We start from the raw sequence: 22,520 nt of genomic DNA on the forward strand, positions 1-22,520 counted from the left end.
GCAGGGCGTCTCTTAAGAACACTCGAACCTCGGACCGGCTGTGTGCTTGTGGTTAGGAGATGGTGATGTATTGTGTGTATGTATGTGAAGGTGGTATATGTCAGTCTGTCGGCCTGTCCGTGTTTTTTTTTTATGAAAATAAGGGACGAGACGAGCAGGACGTTCAGCTGATGGTAATTGATACGCCCTACCCATTACAATGCAGTGCCGCTCAGGATTCTTGAAAAACCCAAAAAATCTGAGCGGCACTACAATTGCGCTCGTCACCTTGAGACATAAGATGTAAAGTTTCGTTTTGCCCAGTAAATTCACTAGCTACGGCACCCTTCAGACCGAAACATAGAGTAATGTTTACGTATTACTGCTTCACGGCAGGGTGTGTGGAGTGTAGCGATGGGCGTTGAATGAACGGATCAGTTCAATCAACCAGTCGGTTCGACGGTTCACGTATTTCAAATGGAATAGTTCAATTCATAGACTATGACAGACGTAAACAAGAAGTTCATTCGTCGTCCGTTCAAAATAGAATGTCAAATTATGAAATAATTTTCACCACTAAGTATATGTTATACATTATATTTTAATATATATTATATAACTTGCAAAGAATTACAGCTATTGTAAGCGAGTGTAACAATTCCGGGTACTTATATCTGTTGTATTATGTCTCGCAAAGGTTACTTTGAATATGAGTTGAATATAAAAATTAGTTCGATATGCTACGTATGCAATGATTATCTGTGTATGCGGTGGATCTAGGTTAAAATTTGAATTAGGAAGCCGGTGTAAGGAATGAAGAGAGAGGACTTACCAGAGCAGCAGCGATTCTTCCACCACGTGCCGGGTCGCGAATTTCCCTCTATAGTTTATAGGCGTTTTCTTTGACTGGCCACCCTTTCTTTCCGAATTTAATAATAATATAACTAGGGATCACAAGACACTTGATCACGGGATTACACGTAAGGAGTTGAATTAATGAGTTATCACGGCGTTGACAAGTTCAATACTAATTACTCCCCGCGGAACGTAACGATCAGCTGCGCTCGCGCTACTCCGTAAGTGGGAGGGAGAGGGTGCAGGTAGGAAAGAGAAGGAATTACTGCAACTCTTTGTGCACCCAAAATATTAGTTTATTAATAAATTAGTTCATTAATTCGGTGACTGTTTCACTATTTATAAATACCCTTTAGCATATTTGACGACCTGTATAGCCGAGTGGTTAGCGATCCTACCTACTAAGCTAGAGGTCCTGGGTTCCAATCCCGGTGGGTGCAAGCATTTACATGATGAATATGGATGTTTGTTTCCGAGTCATGGATGTTTAAATGTATTTATGTATGTTTATATGAATTTATGTATGTTTAAGTAAGTATATTGTATTAAATATATCATTGTCTTGTAACCCATAACACAGGCTATAGATGCGTAACTTGGGGCAAGATAATTTGTGTTTAAAGTGTGTCAATATTATTATTATATTATATTTGGCCTAAACAATCTGTATTCAACGTTATCCCTATGTCGCGATCGTATTTTACGACTAAGCACCTCATGTGCTAACAGCATGCAAATTAAATTCTGCAAAACCCCATAGAAAGCAAATCCTCCATTTGTAAAATGAAGCCCCGAAGCTTTAATAACCCACGTTCATAATATGACTTCGCTGTAATAAAGATTCTTGTTCCCGTTTTTAATTTATTAAATTATAAGCCCCTTTTTGATGTTACCCCTTTGTGCGTCAATACCTAGGCTACCTGGGGACTGTCTGATAAATATAATACTCGTTCAATGCATCACATTATTAGCTGTCCTTTTACCCGTGACCTGTGCTGCAATATTTTCCTTTGATGCGAATTTTAATCGAGGAAATGGAATTTAATATCTTGGACATTCAATTACCTTCGTATCTCAGATAAGAAAATTGCTGATAAAATTTCTTATTATAAAAAATCACTGTTAAAGATTTGTGATGTTAAATTAAACAATTAAGCATCATTGAGAGAAAACTTTATAGAAATAAACATTTTGACTTTTGCTACTCAATATATTCTTAATGTTCTATATGTTTATAAGCACATTGAGGAATTAGCTAAAAACTGTGACAATCATAATGTTAACACAAGGAACAAACATAAACTTGTTATGCCTACTACTCGGTTAAGTCGAGTTAGTAAGTCTTTTATTGGGCGATGTATATGCTTTTACAATATTATGATCCCCGAAGATGTACAAAGCAAATGTGTTAAATGTGTGAAATTTAAAAGAATTGTTAAAAAACTTTGTGTGGGAAAGGTTACTATAGCATGAAGGGTTTTCTTAATGATACCACATACTGGGAATGAAGCGAACACCCTCAGGCTCTTTAATTATAAATGTTTATTTAAAAAAAAAACCGCTGAGTTTCTAGCCCTTTTTCTCAGGTCTGAGGCATTCTATTTTAAATGGGTGGTAGTTTTTGGCGTTCAATAAGTGATTTTGAATCCTATTTTGAATAAAAATATTTGAAATTGAACTTTTATCTTATACTTGTTTAAGTAGGTAGTTATTATATTAGACATAGGTACGTACCCTACTTACTATTGGCAGACTAAACTTGTTGATTTTTTTAAGATCTCAAGCATAATTTTGAAATAAAAAGAGATAATATCAAAAGACTTCTAATAGGAGATTTACAATTCAACTCTATGTTTTTTGAAATGATAACTTGATAGGCACGTTTTTTACGTTTGTAAAATACACTAAATGCTAAGCTACTTTTTTCGCTAAGGAGATTAAAGTATATAATATATGACACAGAGTGAACAACACGAAAAGTTTTTTGTGTAGAAAGATTGCCACTAGCAGCTCTATAGATATAAATATCTTTTCAGTCACTCATTTGATTCCTTTTCCTATTTTCAATAAATGAATTTGAATCCCATAAACAACTTATTTGCATGACATCCATGCCGAAGCTCTCAAACGTTATTATAGTTGCAAAAAGAGTTTCTATATGACTATGTTATAATGCAACAATTAATTACAAATATTGATTATTTAGTGCTTTAACCAGTTCATCGACTACGACATACAATAGACAATCAAAATGGCCGCCAGTGCGTCATGCCACGTCCTATTAAAGTGCTATTAATTGAACTCTCAACGCCCTTTGTATTTTGAATTCGAAGCGTATCAAATAGGATGAAGCTATATTTTAGCTGCTTAGTGATTTAAGGGTTGATGTATAAGAGATTTTAAATAGCAGGATATCTCGTTATGGGCTCTAGGTATTCAATACCAAATAGTCTCTGAACAAATTCAAGAAATATATATTATAAGTTTTATTTGACAAAGAAGACTTCCTATACTATATTAGAATATTTACAAGTTGATAAGTGTTCTTATCGACATATCGACATCGGTAATCGATAACTTGTCGCACTAGTTGCGCATACTAATTTCTATTACTCATGCGGGAAAAGCAGTATCTAAGTGCTCGCTGTTGAGGTTGAAAAAGAGCCCATTTTAAAATTACGAGTGATTTTTTTCGTAAATGAAGTGAGTCCGAAAATTTACTTCACTCAAGCAAAAGAAAATAAAGTTGCTAAAATAAATAAAATAAAAAGAAAAACACAATCGAAATATGAAAACTGAATTGAGGTTGGCGCGTCTGATAGTTTAATTTAAAAAATAAAATTATAATTTATGTATTTTTATTGTAAATTTATTATTAAATTATTAAATTATTGTAAATTTATATATTTATAAAAGTTTAAAAACTAATATGGAGTCAAAAAAATGCATAAATTTTTTGTAATACAAAATATTATACCGCCACTTTATTTTTAATTTTGACAGTCAAAGATAGCATGTGATTAACGGCCGTTTTCAATAACCTATCTATCCTTAGTTTAACTTCCTAGAGGTAGACAAATCTATCCTTTTGCGCTTACTTACATTTCAATAACCTATCGACATAAAGCATTGGACTATCGGCCGTTCCCAATATACTATCTACAGATAGAGATAAATTACTACCTTCTACTGTCAGAAATTATCTGTCAATAATCTGAAGCTGTCCCAGTATACCCGATAAGTCATTCTTATCGCCTTATATTGGGACGCGTGAATTGCAATTTCCATACAAACTTCTATCGCTGGTAAGCTTCACGACAGATAGCGTGTACGGATAAGGTGAGTTACCGTCAATAAGTTTATTGGGACAGAAAAGTCAACGATGGTTGAGCTTATGATCTTAATCTTGTGATAATGATGATCTTAATTTATATAAATTACGTGACACGTTGTTTGTCCGCGATGGATTCCTAAACTAATGTACGGATTTAAATGGGGATTACTTAATTATTTAAATTAATGAAATGACTGTAAGTAATGAGTGAAATTAAAATTAGTGAAATTACTGTAAGATACGGCGCCCTTCAGATCGAAGCACAGTAATGTTTACACATATCTGTTTCACGGCAGAAATAGGCGCCGTCGTGGTACCCATAAACTAGCCGGCTTCCTGTGCAAATGAGTCTCCCACTGGTGGTTTTCTGCTATCGGAGATCGGCAGAGTTTAATAAGACAGTTTAAGAATATATTCTTCATTATCATTAGCAATATTTATGAGCAAGCTTTAGCTCCCAAGCGACAGAAACACTAGTTTATAATATTACGACTCCGCTACAACAAAGATGTTTTGTTGCTGTTTTCAATTTATTACATTATAAACCTCCTTTATAACGTTACCTCTTTGTGTGCCAGCTAGGTAGTCTACCTGGCGATTCGATATTAAATATAAAAGTTCAATGCATCATATTATTAGCTGCTCCTCTAACCGTGACCTATGATATGATATTTCATTTGAAGTGCATTTTAATATTGGAAATGGAATTGAATATTCTTGCGTCAGTATTGTTGTCGTCAGTACCTTTCTTCAAGTCAGATAATAAGCTCTTATAGGAGTTCTTATTAGATACAAGAAATTCAATCTCGAAGATTTATGTTGTTTTATTTTTGAAAAAATGTGAGCAAAGGGCAAAAACTTTCGCTTGGTCATAATTGATAACTGGTCCATTTCAATGCAGGTTAGAATTTTGGAAATATCCAAAACTTTTTTTTATGAAGATAAGAGACGAGACGAGCAGGAAGTTCAGCTGATGGTAATTGATACGCCTTGCCCATTACAATGCAATGGCGCTTAGGATTCTTGAATAACCCAAAAATTCTCAGCGGCACTAATATTGCGCTCGCCACCTTGAGACATAAGATGTTAAGTGTCATTTGCCCAGTAATTTGACTAGCTACGGCGCGCTTCACACCGAAACACAGTAATGTTTATACATTACTGCTTCGCGGCAGAAATAGGCGTCGTTGTGGTACCCATAAACTAGCCGGCACCATGTCCAGAGGAAGTAAAACTGTGAGCGGCATTTCAATTGCGCTCATTACGTTAAAACATGTTAACAGTTTGTTATTTTTAATTGTATCTCACTTCTAAGATTAAATATAAAATTAAATTCATGAACGATGCGTGATTAGAACCCGCACCTCTCTGGTTCCGTCCGAGCGCTCTTACGAACTGAGCCAACCGGCCGAGTGACGCATCGAACGTCTATCCTGGTATAATATTGTTCAACTCTCAGGTTGTGACACCATCTACAGGATCTACTTTACAGTTGATAACCTGCTCAAATTGCATGTCAGGAAATTGACTTGAGTTGTAGCTCTTTCAAATATAAACAGTTGGTTATTTTTAAGTGCTATCCGTCACATGTGATGTAATATCATTAACCCAGTAACTTCGCCAGTTACAGACACCTACATCTACTAACACTTCACAGCCCTTCAAACAGTATCGAATATAAATATTAATCAAATCTAATAATTTATTAATAACACCATTGTTACAAGTCAAAAAATAAGTAAATTAAAAATTCAATATTACAATTTTATGTAATTGTTGTTATGTTTTATAAAAATAAAAATAAAGATTTTTACGTATTGTAAAATAAGTGTACCCATTTAAGTATTACTTAGTCAAATAACTGGCATCTTGTAAAACTCCTCCACTGAGTAAAACGTTTGTTTGAGAAGCCACTTTTGAAGTTTTATCTTAAACAATTAGTTTAACATATAACTCAAACTTCTTGAATTTATCGAACAAATTAAATTACAACAAATAACAACGAATGAAAATATATTCTGTCTATACACAAAAGCTTTTATAAGCTTAAAGAAAAAAAATTAGAAACATTAGATCAGAATGTATCTTACATATAACACGTAACAATAGTAAATTGTTACACAACACGAAAGTAACCTATTTAGCCACGAATACGGGAAGGTGTCAATAGTTCGAGTGTCTCAAGAGGTCATTCAACCGAGATTGTGTACCTCGGGTGAAAGACCTTTCATTTAAGACGAAAGAGAAATATAAACTTTATAAGTTAAATAAGCAATCTTTACTAAATTATAAAACTTTATTTATAAAACTCGGCTTGACTTACGGTTCATCAGTGTTGGTGACGACTAGTTTAGGACGTAGTACGTCCTTACGTAGACATCGTAATTTTTTACCTATTCCCACCAAAATTTTACTCGCTCAATCTCTTCTGCTCCTTATTCCTGACTATACAGATACTAGCTATATAAATCTTACTCTTCTACTCCTTATTCTTGACTATACCGATACTAGCTATATAAATCTTACTCTTCTACTCCTTATTCTTGACTATACAGAAGCTAGCTATCTAAATCTTACTCTTCTACTCCTTATTCTTGACTATACAGATACAAGCTAACTTAATCTTACTTACGTGCAACTGAATTTCGGACAAGGCTCAAGTGGCTCCCGATTCGATTTCACTGGAACACTCATATTCTTTCTCTTCTGTATTGTATTCTATCCGACCCAAAAACTCGCTAATATTTAAAGAAAATGTTTGTTTATTTGGATGATTCTCAAGAGCTCATGCTGCGGTCTGAAGCTGATCGAATTTGATGTTTTGCTTTTTACACTATCACCTTTTTTTCATATTCATTTGTAGTAGAGGCTATCAGACTGTGAAACGCTCTACATAATCATATAAGAAAAGCTCAGGCGCTCAATGTATTCAAAAATTTAGTAAGAAACTATTTCTTAGAACAAGTCGTCTAGTGTGTCTATAGAATTATTTATTATAAACGGTGTCACACCACAGTGGCTTTTTTTTGTCTGGAGCCATCCTCGCCCGACTTAAACCGGTAACTGATTCAGTAACTAAATTTAGGACAGTGTGATCAGAAGCTTCTAATTTGTAAGTTGCTTCTGAATTTAGACGACTAAATACAGTAAAGTGTAATAAGCGCTATATAACTTGCAATGTACTACCTAAAATTTCTGTGATCCTACCATAGTCCAAACCTTATCCAGATTTAGTTGTCTGTGGCACCATAAAACTATGCCTTTTTGATGACATTAAAATACGACAAAGAATACTTTTTAGGCTATAGAGTCTGAGACCTGAAATCGATGCATCATTTTACATTTTACATATTATATTGTAATTTGAAATGATTTGTAAATCGATGTACTTAAATGTAAATCTTGATATAAAAGAGTGGCAATGAGTTTCTTGCTACTTCTTCTCATTAGCTCAACCCTTTACGAAGTAGCGGTAGATTCAATAAGAAAAAAATTTTTTTTGACATTCATAAGTGTCATTTCCGTGACCTACGTGAATAAACTGATTTTGATTTGATTTTATGACGTCACAACAACGCTTTGTTACGGTGCGAAAAACAAGCATCACTAGGATATTATTATTACGAAGAAATAAACAAAAGAGATTTATTTTGTCAGTATTATAGATTGGTGTGAAGGTGTTCTGTTGTGATGCTGATTATTATTTTAATGATGAAAAATCATTGAAATAATCTGGGTTAAGTAAAAAAAAAAGATTTTATTTTTCTGGTAGAACGTAGGTGTTATAGCGACACAGAACAACAGAAACTGTGAATGAAAGTGTGTGAATGAAAACTTCAAAAACAAGGCAGTCATACCAGGAAAATAACACGACACAAATGTCACTAACGATAGTGAAACTGCAAACCGTACTGACGCAACAGGTTGAGTCTGACGGGGTGGAAGGGGAACGGGGGCTTCACGTTCCAATGAGGTTCATAGATACTGTTGCCATTTAGTATTTATATTAGAGATCGTGGCTATATAATTGACAGATAAAAGTAAAGGAGTAGAAAAAATAATACAAATGTTTATATTTTAATTCTTTTATTACTTATAAATACTTGGAAAGTTTCCATATAACTATTTATATAAATACAATATATAAGTTTCCATACAAAAACAAAAATTTTAAATCGCCAATTTGATTTTTTGTATTCCCAATTCAATAATAAAATTTATGTTTTATAGGTTTAGTCTCGTTGGCACAATAAGTAAAATCGTTGACTCGCACCGCTTTTTAGGTCGGCTCTTGTGATACTATTTTAAAAGCTTATATTTCCAGCTTTCAACAGGTGGTTTATTATAACACAAGTGTGGACTTGGAAAACGTATTGCCATATAAATTAAGTACTCCGCGCCCGCTCATTGTATGAATTATCATATTATGTAATGAACGTCATTGTCTGAAGTATTTGTATTGAAAATATATATGTATTAGCCGCCGGAATTCGAAAAAAAAGTATAGGCTATTTAACCCATAAACCATCTAGGATACATTTTGCATTGAATGGTGGTAGTTTCATGTCGATATGATCAGTGGTTTAAGCGTGATCGAGCCTCAAACAAAGATCATTTTCATTAAATATATATAGAAAATTAGATGAATAGATTTCTAAGTCAATAAAATATGAGTTCCGGATAAGAAGGTTTTAAGGTTTGAAGGAAATTACAAACGTATACTAAAATATTCTTCGAAATAGGCTGCATCTTATGATATAAATTTTATTCCAATCGGTTTAGCAGTTTTCGCAGTATAACCGATGGAAAAATGTAGAGCGCATTTATTAGTTTAGATTTTAGTTCTTTTTAAATATAAAATTCTCGGTTCACAATGTTAGTTGCCATATTCCTCCGAAACCGCTAGATAGATTTTTATGATATTTTATATGTAAATTTGGTAGCTCTGAGAATCGGTCATAATCTATGTTTTACCACAAAAAAAAACTTTTTTTTAATGTTTTATATGACAATACAGCGTTCCCGGTTTGTATTCCTCTAGTGTCGATTTTCGGGTATGGTTCCATCCATCTGAACTTCAAATGTAGGAAATCTGTGGAGAAATAGAATATTTTCGTAAGATGTTTTTAAATTATTGAGACATTTTAAATTTTTTATATGGCAATACAACGTTCCCGGTCTGTATTCCTCTAGTGTCGATTTTGGGGTCTACTTCCATCTTAACTTCAAATGTAGGAAATCTGTGGAGAAATAGAATATTTACATAAGATTTTTTTTAAATTATTAAAAAAATCTAAAAAGCTTGCATAAGAGTAGCGAGAGATCGTGATGAGTGAGAAGAGGGTGGACTCTGTTTTATTGATTTTTTGGTTTATAACATACAAACATGGGGCACACTAAAAGTTTTGCACTTCTAGCTAATCTGGAAGTATTTGAATTTCGGATGTTATATTTTTGAAACGTTGCAACCTTCTTAGTAATAAAAAAACAATCACTTCTCAATTGTATTTTATCACACATCTTAGTTCTACGTACGCAAAGAAAATGGAATCAAGTCAAAAAGATTTTAGAGCGATGATATTTTATGATTTTAAAAGTTCTTTCTCTCCGTAAGACTGTGCCGCTCGTCTTTAAAATGCTTTTGGGAGATAAGCACCTTGCTTGAGCACCGTGAGGCAATGGTTTGCTGAATTTGAGAGAGGTTGGGTTTCTTTACACGACGAATTTCGTGAAAGAGCGGCCATCAACTGCCGTCAACGAAAATAATGTGGCTATTGTTAAGCGGCTAATTGAAGAAAACCCGCGCATTACCTATGACACAATTTGAGGACTATTGGGGATTGGTATGAGCCAAATTCAGAAAATTAACACGAAGAATTGAAAGTTCGGAAGCTTTGTTTTCGTTGGGTTCTTCATAAACTGACAGTGGAGCAGAAGCGGACTCGCGTGGAATGGTGCTCACAGATGCTAATGAAGTACGACCACGGACATTCTAATGCTGCTTATGACATTGTCACAGGAGACGAAATGTGGATTTATAGTTTTAAACCCTAAAAAAACAGCAATCTTACAAATGGGTGTTTGAAATGAGAACAGGCCAACAGAAATGAAGCAGAGGAGAAACATTGGTAAAAAAAATACCGCATTTTTTTCTCAGCTACAAGTCCCATCTGCACAATTCCACCTGAAGATCAAAAGAGTGTTAATGCCGAGTAGTATTGTACCATTTGTTTGCCCAGAATGTTAAGAAAAATCTGCAAAATACGACCAAAGCCGCGTTCTCATACATCATGACAACGCTTCTTGACAAACATCAACAAAACTAAGTCATTTTTAGCTTCCGAAAGGGTACAACTCGTCACCCATCCTACACAATGCCCCGATCTAGCACCCTGTGATTTCTGTATTTTACCCAAAATCAAAGATTTGATGAGACTTTTCACTTTTACCAATTCGCAGAGGCAGTGATAGCGTTCAATTAGCACGTAGAAAACATGCCTTCAGATCTGTGGTCCTTCAGAGCATTTTGAAAAGCAATAAATATAATATTTTGGTTATAGCATGTTGTTTTTTTAAGTTACGCAAAACTTTTAGTGTGACCTATGTATATGTATTGATCTTGAGAAAATAAAGCTAGTTTAAGTAAATCATCATTAACATATACGTCAGTTAAATGGAAACACTAATGGAAAGATATTTAACTAAAATAAATGTAGAATTATATTATAATACACTAGGTTATTTTATGTTAATATCAAGACTAAGGCAAATACATGTAAACCTGATACCTTATAGAAAAAATATACATTAATTTAAAACATATAAGAAATAAAGTAATATATATTCACATAAAATTAAAAGCACGTAAAGATAAGCTAAATCTTTAACTGGCGCACACATACACGCTTGTATATAACTGGCGCAGTGTCTGAAACTGGCGCAGTGTGTCTAAAACTGGCGCAGAGTGTCTAAAACTGGCTCAGTGTGTCTAAAACTGGCGCAGTATGTCTAAAACATTAAGATTTATAATTTGATTGATTTTTTGTAACATTATGATATTCAATTCCTCTTCTGTTTTCATTTTGTTGCAATGTATCCATGCGATGAACACACTTATATACAAAAATAAATATTGCAAATATTCATTGTACATACAATGCTATATTCACATTATTTATTCTCGTAATTATGTGCTGTGACTTGTAGTTTCTCTCTGGCGTATCTTCACTCCAACCTGTTTGTGATCTGCAGCTCATGTTATCTATGGCAATATATTTAAACTATCTTAGTACCTTTACAAATAATCTTGCCTTAATACAATATTTAGGTCGAAAACGTTTTAGCATCAATATTATTATTACTAACTAATACTTTACCCTGTTTTAATACGCTTTTGTGTGGCCTCATATTTAATACACCGTTGTTATAAAATAAGCAAAAACAGAAGTTAATACTTCTTTAGCGTAAAATAAAAATACTTAAAAATGTTTTGCATTTGTAGAAATGACAATAGTGTTATAAATATGGTATTTAATACAACAAATGAGAATATTATTATACTACCGCATAATTTAATAGTCTAGTATTAGATCAAGGATTGGTTAACGCTGCACTTCAACTAGATACAGCAGGCTAAGTCGCAAAGTGCAGCAGTTAATACAACGCCCAAGTGGACGTACTCGGGCCAGTCACGTTTCCTGTTAATCTTTGGTGATAATTGAAACTAAAATGCCGGGTTGCGTAGTAAAACTTTGTAAAAATAATACTACATCAAAAAAAGAAAGACACTGGGATCCCATATTATTATTATCATCAGTAAGTATCACACAATATTTTATTTATTTCAATCTAAAAAAACACGAAGAAAATTTGAAAGATGCTATTGAGTGTCAAGATGTCACGCACACAAGCATCTAATAGTTGCCGTAATAAAAAAGCTATTGTTGCTAGCTAGTGCGGTATCTAGTTGGAGCGCAGCGGAGACCAATCCTTGATCTAAGAGGCTAGTATACAAGTTGTCTAGTTAACTAACTGTCGTCAGGGTGCGCACATCTTAAAGGTTCACTCTGATATTTATTATTTATATTCCCTAACGTGCCAGAAATAGTAGAACTTCAAAAAAATATGTACAATCCCATGAACTTGAAATTTCATAATATTTAAAAACAGTTATATTTATTTTTAAAACTTAATTTCTATATTATTTTAAATAAAATGAAAAATCCAATGAAAATAGGAAATCATTGTCCATTTTAATACAATTCACATTCTTATTAATACATCGCATGGCAAACTTGAATTCGCAAACCTTTGCTGGTTACTAGCCCCGCGCCTTCCCACCACCGGTAAGCTTCTTTAATTGACACAATATTTCCCATTAGATCATTTGTCTAGATAGACTGTGACAGGTGTGAAAACGTCGGAAAAACATGAGGTTGACAGTTAACCTCTATTTAACTAACACAAAGTGAAATACAAATCGCGTGTGTTGGACGTAGCTTGTCATGCATACTAAAGTAATAAACTTGGTCTGTTTTCATCGGTTGGTAACAGCAAGAGTGTCTATCTAGACGTATAAATTACCTAAAAATATTCCTATACACTTATATCTAGGTAGGTAAGTATTATTTAGGTAACCCCATTAATTCACACTCAATAAACAATCACACTGAAATAATATAATGGAGTGATAATAGATGGCGTATCATAAACCCTCTGACGCGTATAGTTTTTAAACACACATTTTTACACAAATTATCATTTCCCCAAACTCTTACTTAAGCATATCCAACACTCAAAACTCGTAAACTAACATCAATTTCCATTATATAAATCTTAGCGCTGGAATTCATATCCGGGTTTTAAAAATTTCTTCATTATACAAAATAGCTGACAATTTTTTTATATTCTTGTGGAAAATATGTAAATTTAAAACATTTTGCATCAATAGCAACAAACGTTTTAAAATGGTGTTCCGAAAAAAAAACTGTATTTGAGAAATACGTGGGTAACTCTGAAAATGTTTAGAACTGGCCAATTAGAAACATTGCTAATGAAAACTTTTTTTTATTATTTCAATTTTAGAACTCTTTGGTAACCTAATGTAGTATATTGCATTCATTTGTCATTTGTTTTTGTGAATTGGCTGCAAATTTAATTCTTGTTACACGTGAAAATGAACGTATTGCGAGAAAATTTTCGGTCAATGCTTTATTATGAATTTCGTTGTGGGCTTACTCAACAACAAAGCTATGATAGGCTGCGATTAGTATTTCTTAATGAAGCCCCATCTCGTGCCACTATTTACAATTGGTTTAACGAGTTTAAGCGTGGACGTAGCAATCTCAATGATGATCCGCTTGAGGGACGTCGTTTAACAGCGACTACTGAAGATAACATCAGTGCTGTGCGACGCATGATAGAGGAAGATAGAGTGTCACCTATCAACAGATACGGGCAAGCCTAGGCATTGGTATGAGTCAAGTTCAAAAAATATTCCAGGAACATTTAGGCGTCAGGAAGCTTTGTACGAGATGGATTCTCCATACTTTAACCGACAACCAGAAACACCTTCGCATGGACTGGTGTCGCCAAATGTTAGATAAGTTCAACGGCGGTGACTCAAATGCTATATTTGACATCGTCACAGGTGATGGAATCTGGATTTATTGCTACAAACCCGAAACCAAAAGACAATCAGCTCAGTGGGTGTTTCGAAGATCGGCCAACTAAGGTAAAGGAAAAAAGATGATTGCCTCATGCTTTGGTCGGAAAGATCATTTCGCGACAGTTGTGCTAGAAGATGGAAGTACAGTTACTGCAGTATGTTAAGCGCTGTTTGCCTGTTGTCTTGGGAAAAATTCGACAGCAGCGCCCTCGTAGCAGGATCCTCCTTCACTACAAAAATGCTTCAGCGCACTCCTCAAACCGACTGTTGAATATTTGATTATGGCAGGTGTCGAGATAATTAATCATCCGCCATACATACTTTTATTTATTCCCAAGAACTAAAGATAAAATTCGAGGTATTCGCTTTACGAGCCCTGAAGATGCTGTGAAAGCGTACGAAAATGCCATAGAAGAGACCCCTAAGGAAGCATGGGCCCATTGATTTTCTCAGTGGTTCCATCGAATGCGACGATGTGTAAAGAGGAACGGAGATTACTTCGAAAAACAATAAAAATATTGGCAACTTTCTACATTTAGCCGTCTTTCATTTTCTAAACATTTTAAATGTTACCTAGGTATTGTCTTCTAGTTGTTCTTCCTCGTGACACTCTTGGCAGAGCGGTCGTGGTCATCATGAAGTGACATCTTTTGGGGCAGATATGATTCGCCTCAAGGGCATTCGCAACTTTTTGTTGCTAGCTGATAGACTGGTACATTCTTTCAATGGACCGCCCACAGCAGACTTAATTTTGTCGGTACATCGCGACCTTCCTCGCCCTCTGGTGCCCTCCACTTTGCCCTGCACAACAAGGCGCTCAATGGACTCTCTCTCGCGCCGGGAGACGCCGAAGAACTTAAGAGTGCGACTCTGTACTAACACCGAAAGGCGTTGTTTTATGTCAAGTTCTTAGAAAATGGAGACGTTGGTGCGAAACTTGGTCTATGAAACTCCCAGCATTCTCCTCCAGCAAAGGCTAGTAGAGCAGCATATATTTTGATCCATTTCAAATGCTTGCAAAACGATATCTTCCAATTGATAATTCACATAAAGGTAATGAAGGATCATTTGAACATCATAACGTATGACTCTTCATTATAACGTATAAATAATCCTTCATCACACAATGAGTGATTCCACCAGTATGCTTCTATTTTGCAAGCAACTGCAAAAATAAGCGTCTTGAATCTACATCTGTAAATTACTAAGATCTACCACCTGAATATGTTTTCCAAAAATAATTGATTTCCGACAGCATAATTACAACCAGTCGCCGCTACCAACAAAACATATACAGCTCTACTCACCTGGTGTCCGTTTGGTTGACATTCAATGTGGTGGTGTGACCAGCTTGAACGCGTCATGACTCTGGTGTCGATATGGTGCCTTGTTTGGTAGCTTTCGGTCTGCGTAGCGATTGGTAGCGCTACCGTGGTGTCTCGGTGAAATATGGCCCTAAAAGTCATTATATCTTAACTGGGTTTCACTTCAAAATTAATTAGCAACCGAGCTAATAATGTAAACTATTATAACTTTCAGTGTAAGAGATATAGAAACTTCAGCTCTTAGCAATATACTTTGATCTGGTGGCGTCTTGTTTCCAAGTTGGGTATGGTTATTTGAAGTCGTGATTTATTCGAGAAGATAACTTTATTTATAGGTATATATAATATTAATTAATATCATTAATGTATAATATGAATGGACAAATGGCGGGTGGGGCAGTAAAGTCCTCGAATGGCGACCACGTACCACGGAACACTGCCTGAAAACATTGGATGAGGGAAGCGCAGGATCGATCGTCATGGATATCTTTGGGGGAGGCCTTTGTCCAGGCAGTGGACGTATTCCGACTGATGATGATTATATGAAATGAGATAATTTTTTTGTGGGAGAGTCAGCCTGCCGTCGTAGCAGGATCTCACAAAAAACCATCATAAAGTCGCCTTACGCAGGTATCGACTTATTTCTTAATATATATATATTTGGCTTTAGTGATAAGAACCGGTGTCTAGTACCCTTCTTCCTCAAGCACAACAAGATAGGAAAGTACCGTCTAGACGAGTCAGAAAGTACCTCCCTCAGCAGAGTTAAAAAAAATAGTAAATTTTCTCTGTATTTTTCGATACACCAATCAACTATTTTAAACATATGTGCAACCAATTATATTAACCATTCAAACCAGTTGTAAACCAGATAAACCACGAATAAGGACGTTCATTCAATAGTTTAGGCGTAACGTTTGTATGGAATTTCTGGTAAGACGGTAGAAACTTCAGTGGGGTGAAATGATTGTGTTTACATGTACTACACAGCAGAAATGGTAATTCGTGGTCTCAATATTTCATAATGAAACATTGTACTTCGTGAAAATACTCCAATCAAATGAAATTTCTTTATGAATGTGTTCTTTTTGAAAATCTAAATAGTTGTAGAAGGTTCAATAATATTTACCAGTGGGAGGCTCCTTTGCAGAGGAAGCCGGCTAGATTATGGGTACCACAACGGTGCCTATTTCTGCCGTGAAGCAGTTACTGTCCAAAGATTACTGTTTCGGTCTGAAGGGCGCCGTAGATAGTGAAATTACTAGGCAAATGAGACTTAACATCTTATGTCTCAAGGTGACGAGCACAATTGTAGTGCCGCTCAGAACTTTTGGATTTTTCAAGAATCCTGAGCGGCACTGCATTGTAATGGATAGGGCGTATCAATAAACATTAGCTAAACGTCCTGATCGTGTCGTCCCTTATTTTCATAAAAAAAAATTAAGCTGATTCGCAACAGACCAGATAGTAGTACTTCTTAAATGTGTTCTTATTATAAAAATAATAAAAGTTTAAAAGAAGGCCTAAGTTCTGTATCAGGTGTGTTATGATATATAAATTATGCGGTGAATATAATAAATAAATAGAATAAAATAAAATCACATTTATTGTTTTCAAAGAAAAAAAAATACAGAATAACTTACATGCTACAGATTACAAATTAAAATGAAAACAAAAGGTAGCGGCTCAGCTTCTGCTGCTCGGCGTACATTACTCTGAGGTGTTATTAGGGAACTATTAGAGTCCACGTCCACCAGATATAAATCACCAAAAAAATTTAAAATAAACTTTCAAATGTTGTAATTATATATATATGCAATATTCAATTAAGTAAATAAATCCTATATAATTGGCGACGCGCTAAATCTTACTTCACTCACCTCATGTTAATTGCCGGCTGAATAATGCTTCTAAACCAGATATTGACCAAATTCACCTTATTTTTCATTTTTGACTGCAGAAATATTTGAAGGGAACCCTCATCATCAGAAGCATAAAAGATCCCGATCTGAAAGACTTTGAACATATTATAACATGAAATAATACTAAATAATGCCTCAGTACGACACAAAATAAAAGGATTGGAAATATATTATTATTTTATTTACTTATTTATTTATGATTCCTCACAGCTAAAAAATTAAGAAAGTATTATAAAAATAAAACAGAATAGATACGCCAATTAAAAGGAATACTAATAATAGTTCAATATTATGCGGGAAATTTTTTAGTTTAAAAAAAATGAAAAAAACTATATAATAATTAAGAAAAACATATATGTTACATTTCATGAAAATATTAATATTTAAAATATTTTTTATACCTACTTAAGTAATAGCAACAGTTATTCGATGTGTGAGGAAATAGCAAATTAAAAAATTCAAAGATGTGGAAATACCAGTGAAAATCCTAAGATATTATTTTAGTTTAAGCTTATCTTTTGTTGAAAAAATTAATAACATTCATTATCAGCGGACTATCCCATTAATCATCAATAGTATAAGGTATTTAAAAAAAAATCAGATCTCTTGCAATTTGCTGGTCAATATGTCTTTAAATTGTCTAACAAAACTCTTCTCTGGTGTTTCGATGGAGTATTAAAGTAACTCCTGAGTCTGTGTATTACTTCTAAGTTGACGCATGTGAATATTGGTGTAGCGATGTCAATACTTCATACTTTAAGCATTAACCTATAAAGTTTTTATTATTGTAACATAATTCAATATTTTGTGTAAGAACAAGTCATTATTTTGAGTAATAACAAGTCAATATTTTTTGTAATAATAAGTCAATATTTTATGTAATAACAAGTCAATATTTTGTGTTATAACAAGCCAATATTTTATATAATAACAAGTCAATATTTTGTGTAAGAACAAGTCAATATTTTATGCAATTAAAAGTCGGTATTTTGTGTAATATGAAGTCAATATTTTGTGTCATAACAAGTCAATATTTTATATTATAACGAGTCAATAATATTCCTATTTACACATCACTTCTAATTTTTACAATTAAAGTGTAGAGTCTATAGTTTAATTTATAATACAAATCGAAAGTATCCGATCTATTATCTATCTATCCGGCTGCAATTAATCACTTTCAAATATATTATATACTCTGAAGTTTCTTTGCTTCGAAGTGTAACATAAATCGATATTTAGTTGATCAAATGTAGAAATACTTTTCAGTTATTGTCTCTTCTAGAATAGCCAAGCCGCGTCAAATAAATGATTTTTTATTATACTTAATATATTCCAAAAGTTTACGCCTACTTCATGTAAACTACTTCATATAACTTACTTAATACTTCGATTATGATGGTTTACTGTCCCTCTCAGAGGTGTTTTAGGCTCACTCTCTCCTGTTTTCCTTTCAAATTCAAATTCAAATTCAAATATTTCTATTCAAAATAGGATGTGACATCACTTATTGAAAGTCAAAAAACTACAACCCATTCCAAAATGAATGCCTCGGGCCTGAGTAGGATGGGCGCAACAAACTCAGCGGGCTCTTTTTTTTCACCAAAAATATGTTTTACAATTAAAGTAACATTTACAAAGTAACATTGTACAATTAAACTTATTATTTAATAGCCTGAGGGCGGTCGCTCCATTCCCAATCTGTGGTATCATTAAGAAAGTCATTTATGTTATAGGAACCTTTACCACACAAACGTTTTTTAAACCTTGAAGATTGATTCTTCATACTATAAGTACCGTACTTACTTGAGTATGGACTAGTTTCAGCGATCATCTTGTGGGGATCAGCCTACCAACACCGCGTCTTCCGTTTCATGGTCGTTAACTGCCCCAGTCTCTGTCGAATGAGCCTGTCCTGCCCACCTTTACTTCTTTCATGAGCATAAGGCAACCACGTTTGAGTACCGTAAGTCATCACTGGCAACACACACTGGTGTCCCCGTGTAAAACCATTCATCTGAAGACACTATGGCATTTGGGACGAGAGGATTTTACGGAGTTTCCCGCGCATCCTACTCCTCTTTTGCGAAAGTGAACCGACATCACTGGCTTGTTTGTCCAAGGTAGACATACTCGTCAACAATTTTGAGAGTAGAATTCCCAATTGTTACGGGAATAATCAATCAATATTTTTATAAATATATAATTACTTATTTATTTTATACTACACTCAATAGCACAACATCTGTAAAAGATTCTTTGGTGGCCTTAAAAATTAATCTTATCCATTCGTAATCTTTTAGATATTTTACTGCTGTAGGGAGCTCCATCCACGCTCCCTACGGTGGACTCCAACCATAGAATGAGTCCCCCCTAGGCTGTTAATACATGAACCCTACCGTTGATTCTACTTTTTTATAATAATAATAAAAAAACTTTGTAGCAAAATAATTACACTATTAAACAGATAATTATTTATAAGATTAAAAGGAACCTTTAACAAAATAAGTACCTTCAACATAATAATATGTAACAATAGTTAAGAAAAATAAAAATTAATAAAACACACACAGTGAAAATTAAAAAGATAACAATAATATTGGGGAGCAGTGCAATCACCTCAGTGTTGCCAATCGGAGATTTTATATTCTTTAAAGATTTCCACTTTTAATTGGATTTATTAAGATGATTTCAATTATATTCTGTTCTAGAAGCACTGGTGATGAATATAATAAATAAGACAATTTTTTATGTTCATTACGTTTATTTCAACTAAGAAGAAAACATTGAGATGAGTAAATATGACTTGAACATCGTTTAATATAGAGTAACTCGACAACATCAATTGACACCAATCAATAATAATTAATTATCCAGCAATTTGTTTTTTTCTTTCATCACATAAATTTTTCCGTAAAATTAAACGGGACTATGATGTTTACAATAATTAAATTATAGAACAGTCCTTCAGAACAGGGTTTAATTATTAGTTATAATAAGTCATAATAATTTTATTTTGACAAAATATTACGTAAATTATTTCTAATTTAATCAGAATCAATATTCATAGGTTACCATAGTAATTCACAATTGGCTTTTTAAATTTTACCTCAAAAATATTTAGAAATCATAATCAATTATTACAATAAACCTTCAAAAGATACTGACAAACACAATTTTGGTAGATTATTAAAAGGTATGAAAGATACCATTTTAAGATAAACATTTGCAATGGACACTTCGACCACATACATTTTAATTTAACTTATGTAATAAAATTTAATTGTTTAACCTTGTTAATGCTAGAACTAATTAATATTATAATTGACTGAGGGGTCTGACTATTTGTGGCCGAAAAAGTATTAGAGATTTAAGTATGAAAATGTCATTTAAAAAAATTGTTTATGGTAAGAGCATCAATAGACTTGAATCTTACAATGACAGTTTTCACTTCTGAGTGAATTCAGCATCAAAGGAATGTAATTTTCAACCTATTACCGTTGTTAGATCAAAAGAAAATCATACGCTGAACTTCCAGATGGTAAAAGAAATAAATTTAAATAAATTTTCCGACGAAAAATTATTAAACCGTGCATCAAATTCTCTTGTATTTTGGAACGACAAGTTCATAGTTAAATCCCCTTTACTTTGCTACGTTTTGTATTAATTACGAGAGAAATAAATAGAAAAATACACGAAAGTCTTACAATTATAACTACTATGTTACTACGAAAATATATTTGAAGAAATATATACATACAGCTAAAACAAAATATTATTTCTGGGAACTAGATCTTTTATATTTTGTTGTACACAATAAAACGAAACATAAGATCGAATAAGAGGTACAGAAAAATACGTATTAAAATAATAAATTTCGTTAAAATATTTCACAAAATTTATATTGCACTGGCGTTCTTTATACAACATAAACAGTGCAATGGTAAATGTAAACTATTATTCGAACATGAAAAACTTACTATAAACAAAGAACTATTTACGACATAAATAGAATTCATGGTTGATCAATTACAATAATTGTGAGAACATAATATTTAAAATGTTGTACTGATGACATGCATTTTATATTTTAATATATATAAATCTGTTGTTTTATGTATTTATTGTACATATTGTACTATCCATAATTAACACACGGTTGGCTTATACAGTGCTTACTTCTTGCACGGTGTGTTATTATGGTGAGAGACACAATAATTTGACACGTAACACATTAATGGCTTATTGTTTTTACATACAATACAACTGTGCTGTAAAACACGTTAGTCGTGTTTAAAAGAGTTTTGGCCTGTAGGGTGAAAATCTTATTAATGTTTTAAGATGCAAAAAAATAAAACTTGACTAAAACACTCTTATCGAGACCTTTAATATAATTTGAATAAATATCCCAAATGTACAAAATGATGTTGTAAACATTTAATGCATTTATTATTAAAATTTAATCTAATTTCCATTTTCCCCATTTTTGTTGGTTGGTTGGCCTGGTTTTTTTTTCTTTTTAGGGCATAGGTTCATTATTGATGGAAACAGTATAATCGGTATTGCGGTGGAATTGCTCTACACACAATTTAAGATAAAATTTTAAAATTAAAAATAATATTGAATTAAAGAAATCATTTACTGTTCGGATATAATAACATGTTCAGCTCTGCCGGAAATTCAACAAGTGCTTATCAAGTGCTTATTATTTTTATCTTGTTTCAAGTTATTACCTAAGATCATTAATACGTCTAGATCTGTGTCTTATGATGAAGTCTGACTTTAGAACTAGCCTCTATTTTGAGCAATTCTCGCACACTAACACAAAGTGTCATACAAATCGCGAGTGTAAGACGTAGCTTGTCGCATACTAATCTAATATTCCTGGCCTGTTTTCATCGGTTATCTAACAACAAGAGACTCTATTTAGACGTATAAATTAACTAAGGGCAATATAGCAATATACTTGAGGAGGTTAAAAGTTATCGCTTTTTGAAAGTTGACTCTTACAGGTTTCAGAAAATGAGATATATTATTAAAATTGTTTTAATATTAATCGAGAGTGCGACTCTCGTTGCCAGACAAACCTCTACAATAGGGCAAATGTCATGACTAGAATTAATACGGTACTTGGTAACAGCACAAACAAACGTCGATCAATATCACTTGCTATGAGAGATATGCCGGACACGTTACGAAAACTTAATCAAGCCCCGCATCCGTTGTAACTTAATTATGTACGGACTCGCTTGCATCCCGCTCTCAAACAAATTGCAATATAATTTAAATGTTGGTGAAGTAAAAAAACAGAAATAAATTTAAATTAGTTTTTTTTTTCAGTTAAATAATAATCTATTATAAAGGGTGTTATTTTAGAGGTATAGAACTTTAAATTGTAATAAAACAACGATGGATTATTCGATTGACATGAATTTTAT

At 33.4% G+C, this 22,520-nt stretch overlaps 2 long non-coding RNA genes across 2 annotated transcripts in view; one reads left to right on the top strand and one right to left on the bottom strand.

Moving 5' to 3' along the window:
• The window catches only part of LOC126979660 (uncharacterized), a 145,567-nt gene extending 128,306 nt beyond the window's left edge, over positions 1-17,261 (top strand). The window contains exon 3 of the long non-coding RNA XR_007732860.1: positions 17,121-17,261. This is a non-coding gene — a long non-coding RNA (uncharacterized LOC126979660). The remainder of the gene's footprint in view (positions 1-17,120) is intronic.
• Positions 8,351-19,443, bottom strand: LOC126979658 (uncharacterized). Its single transcript, XR_007732857.1, has 4 exons — positions 18,889-19,443; positions 17,041-17,168; positions 15,143-15,290; positions 8,351-9,260 (listed from the first exon to the last, which is right to left on the bottom strand). It is a non-coding gene; the product is annotated as an uncharacterized LOC126979658 (long non-coding RNA).
• Between the last annotated feature and the right edge of the window lie 3,077 nt (positions 19,444-22,520).

This window comes from Leptidea sinapis, chromosome 3 (genome assembly GCF_905404315.1).
Source record: "Leptidea sinapis chromosome 3, ilLepSina1.1, whole genome shotgun sequence".
In the NCBI taxonomy this organism is placed as follows: domain Eukaryota; kingdom Metazoa; phylum Arthropoda; class Insecta; order Lepidoptera; family Pieridae; genus Leptidea; species Leptidea sinapis.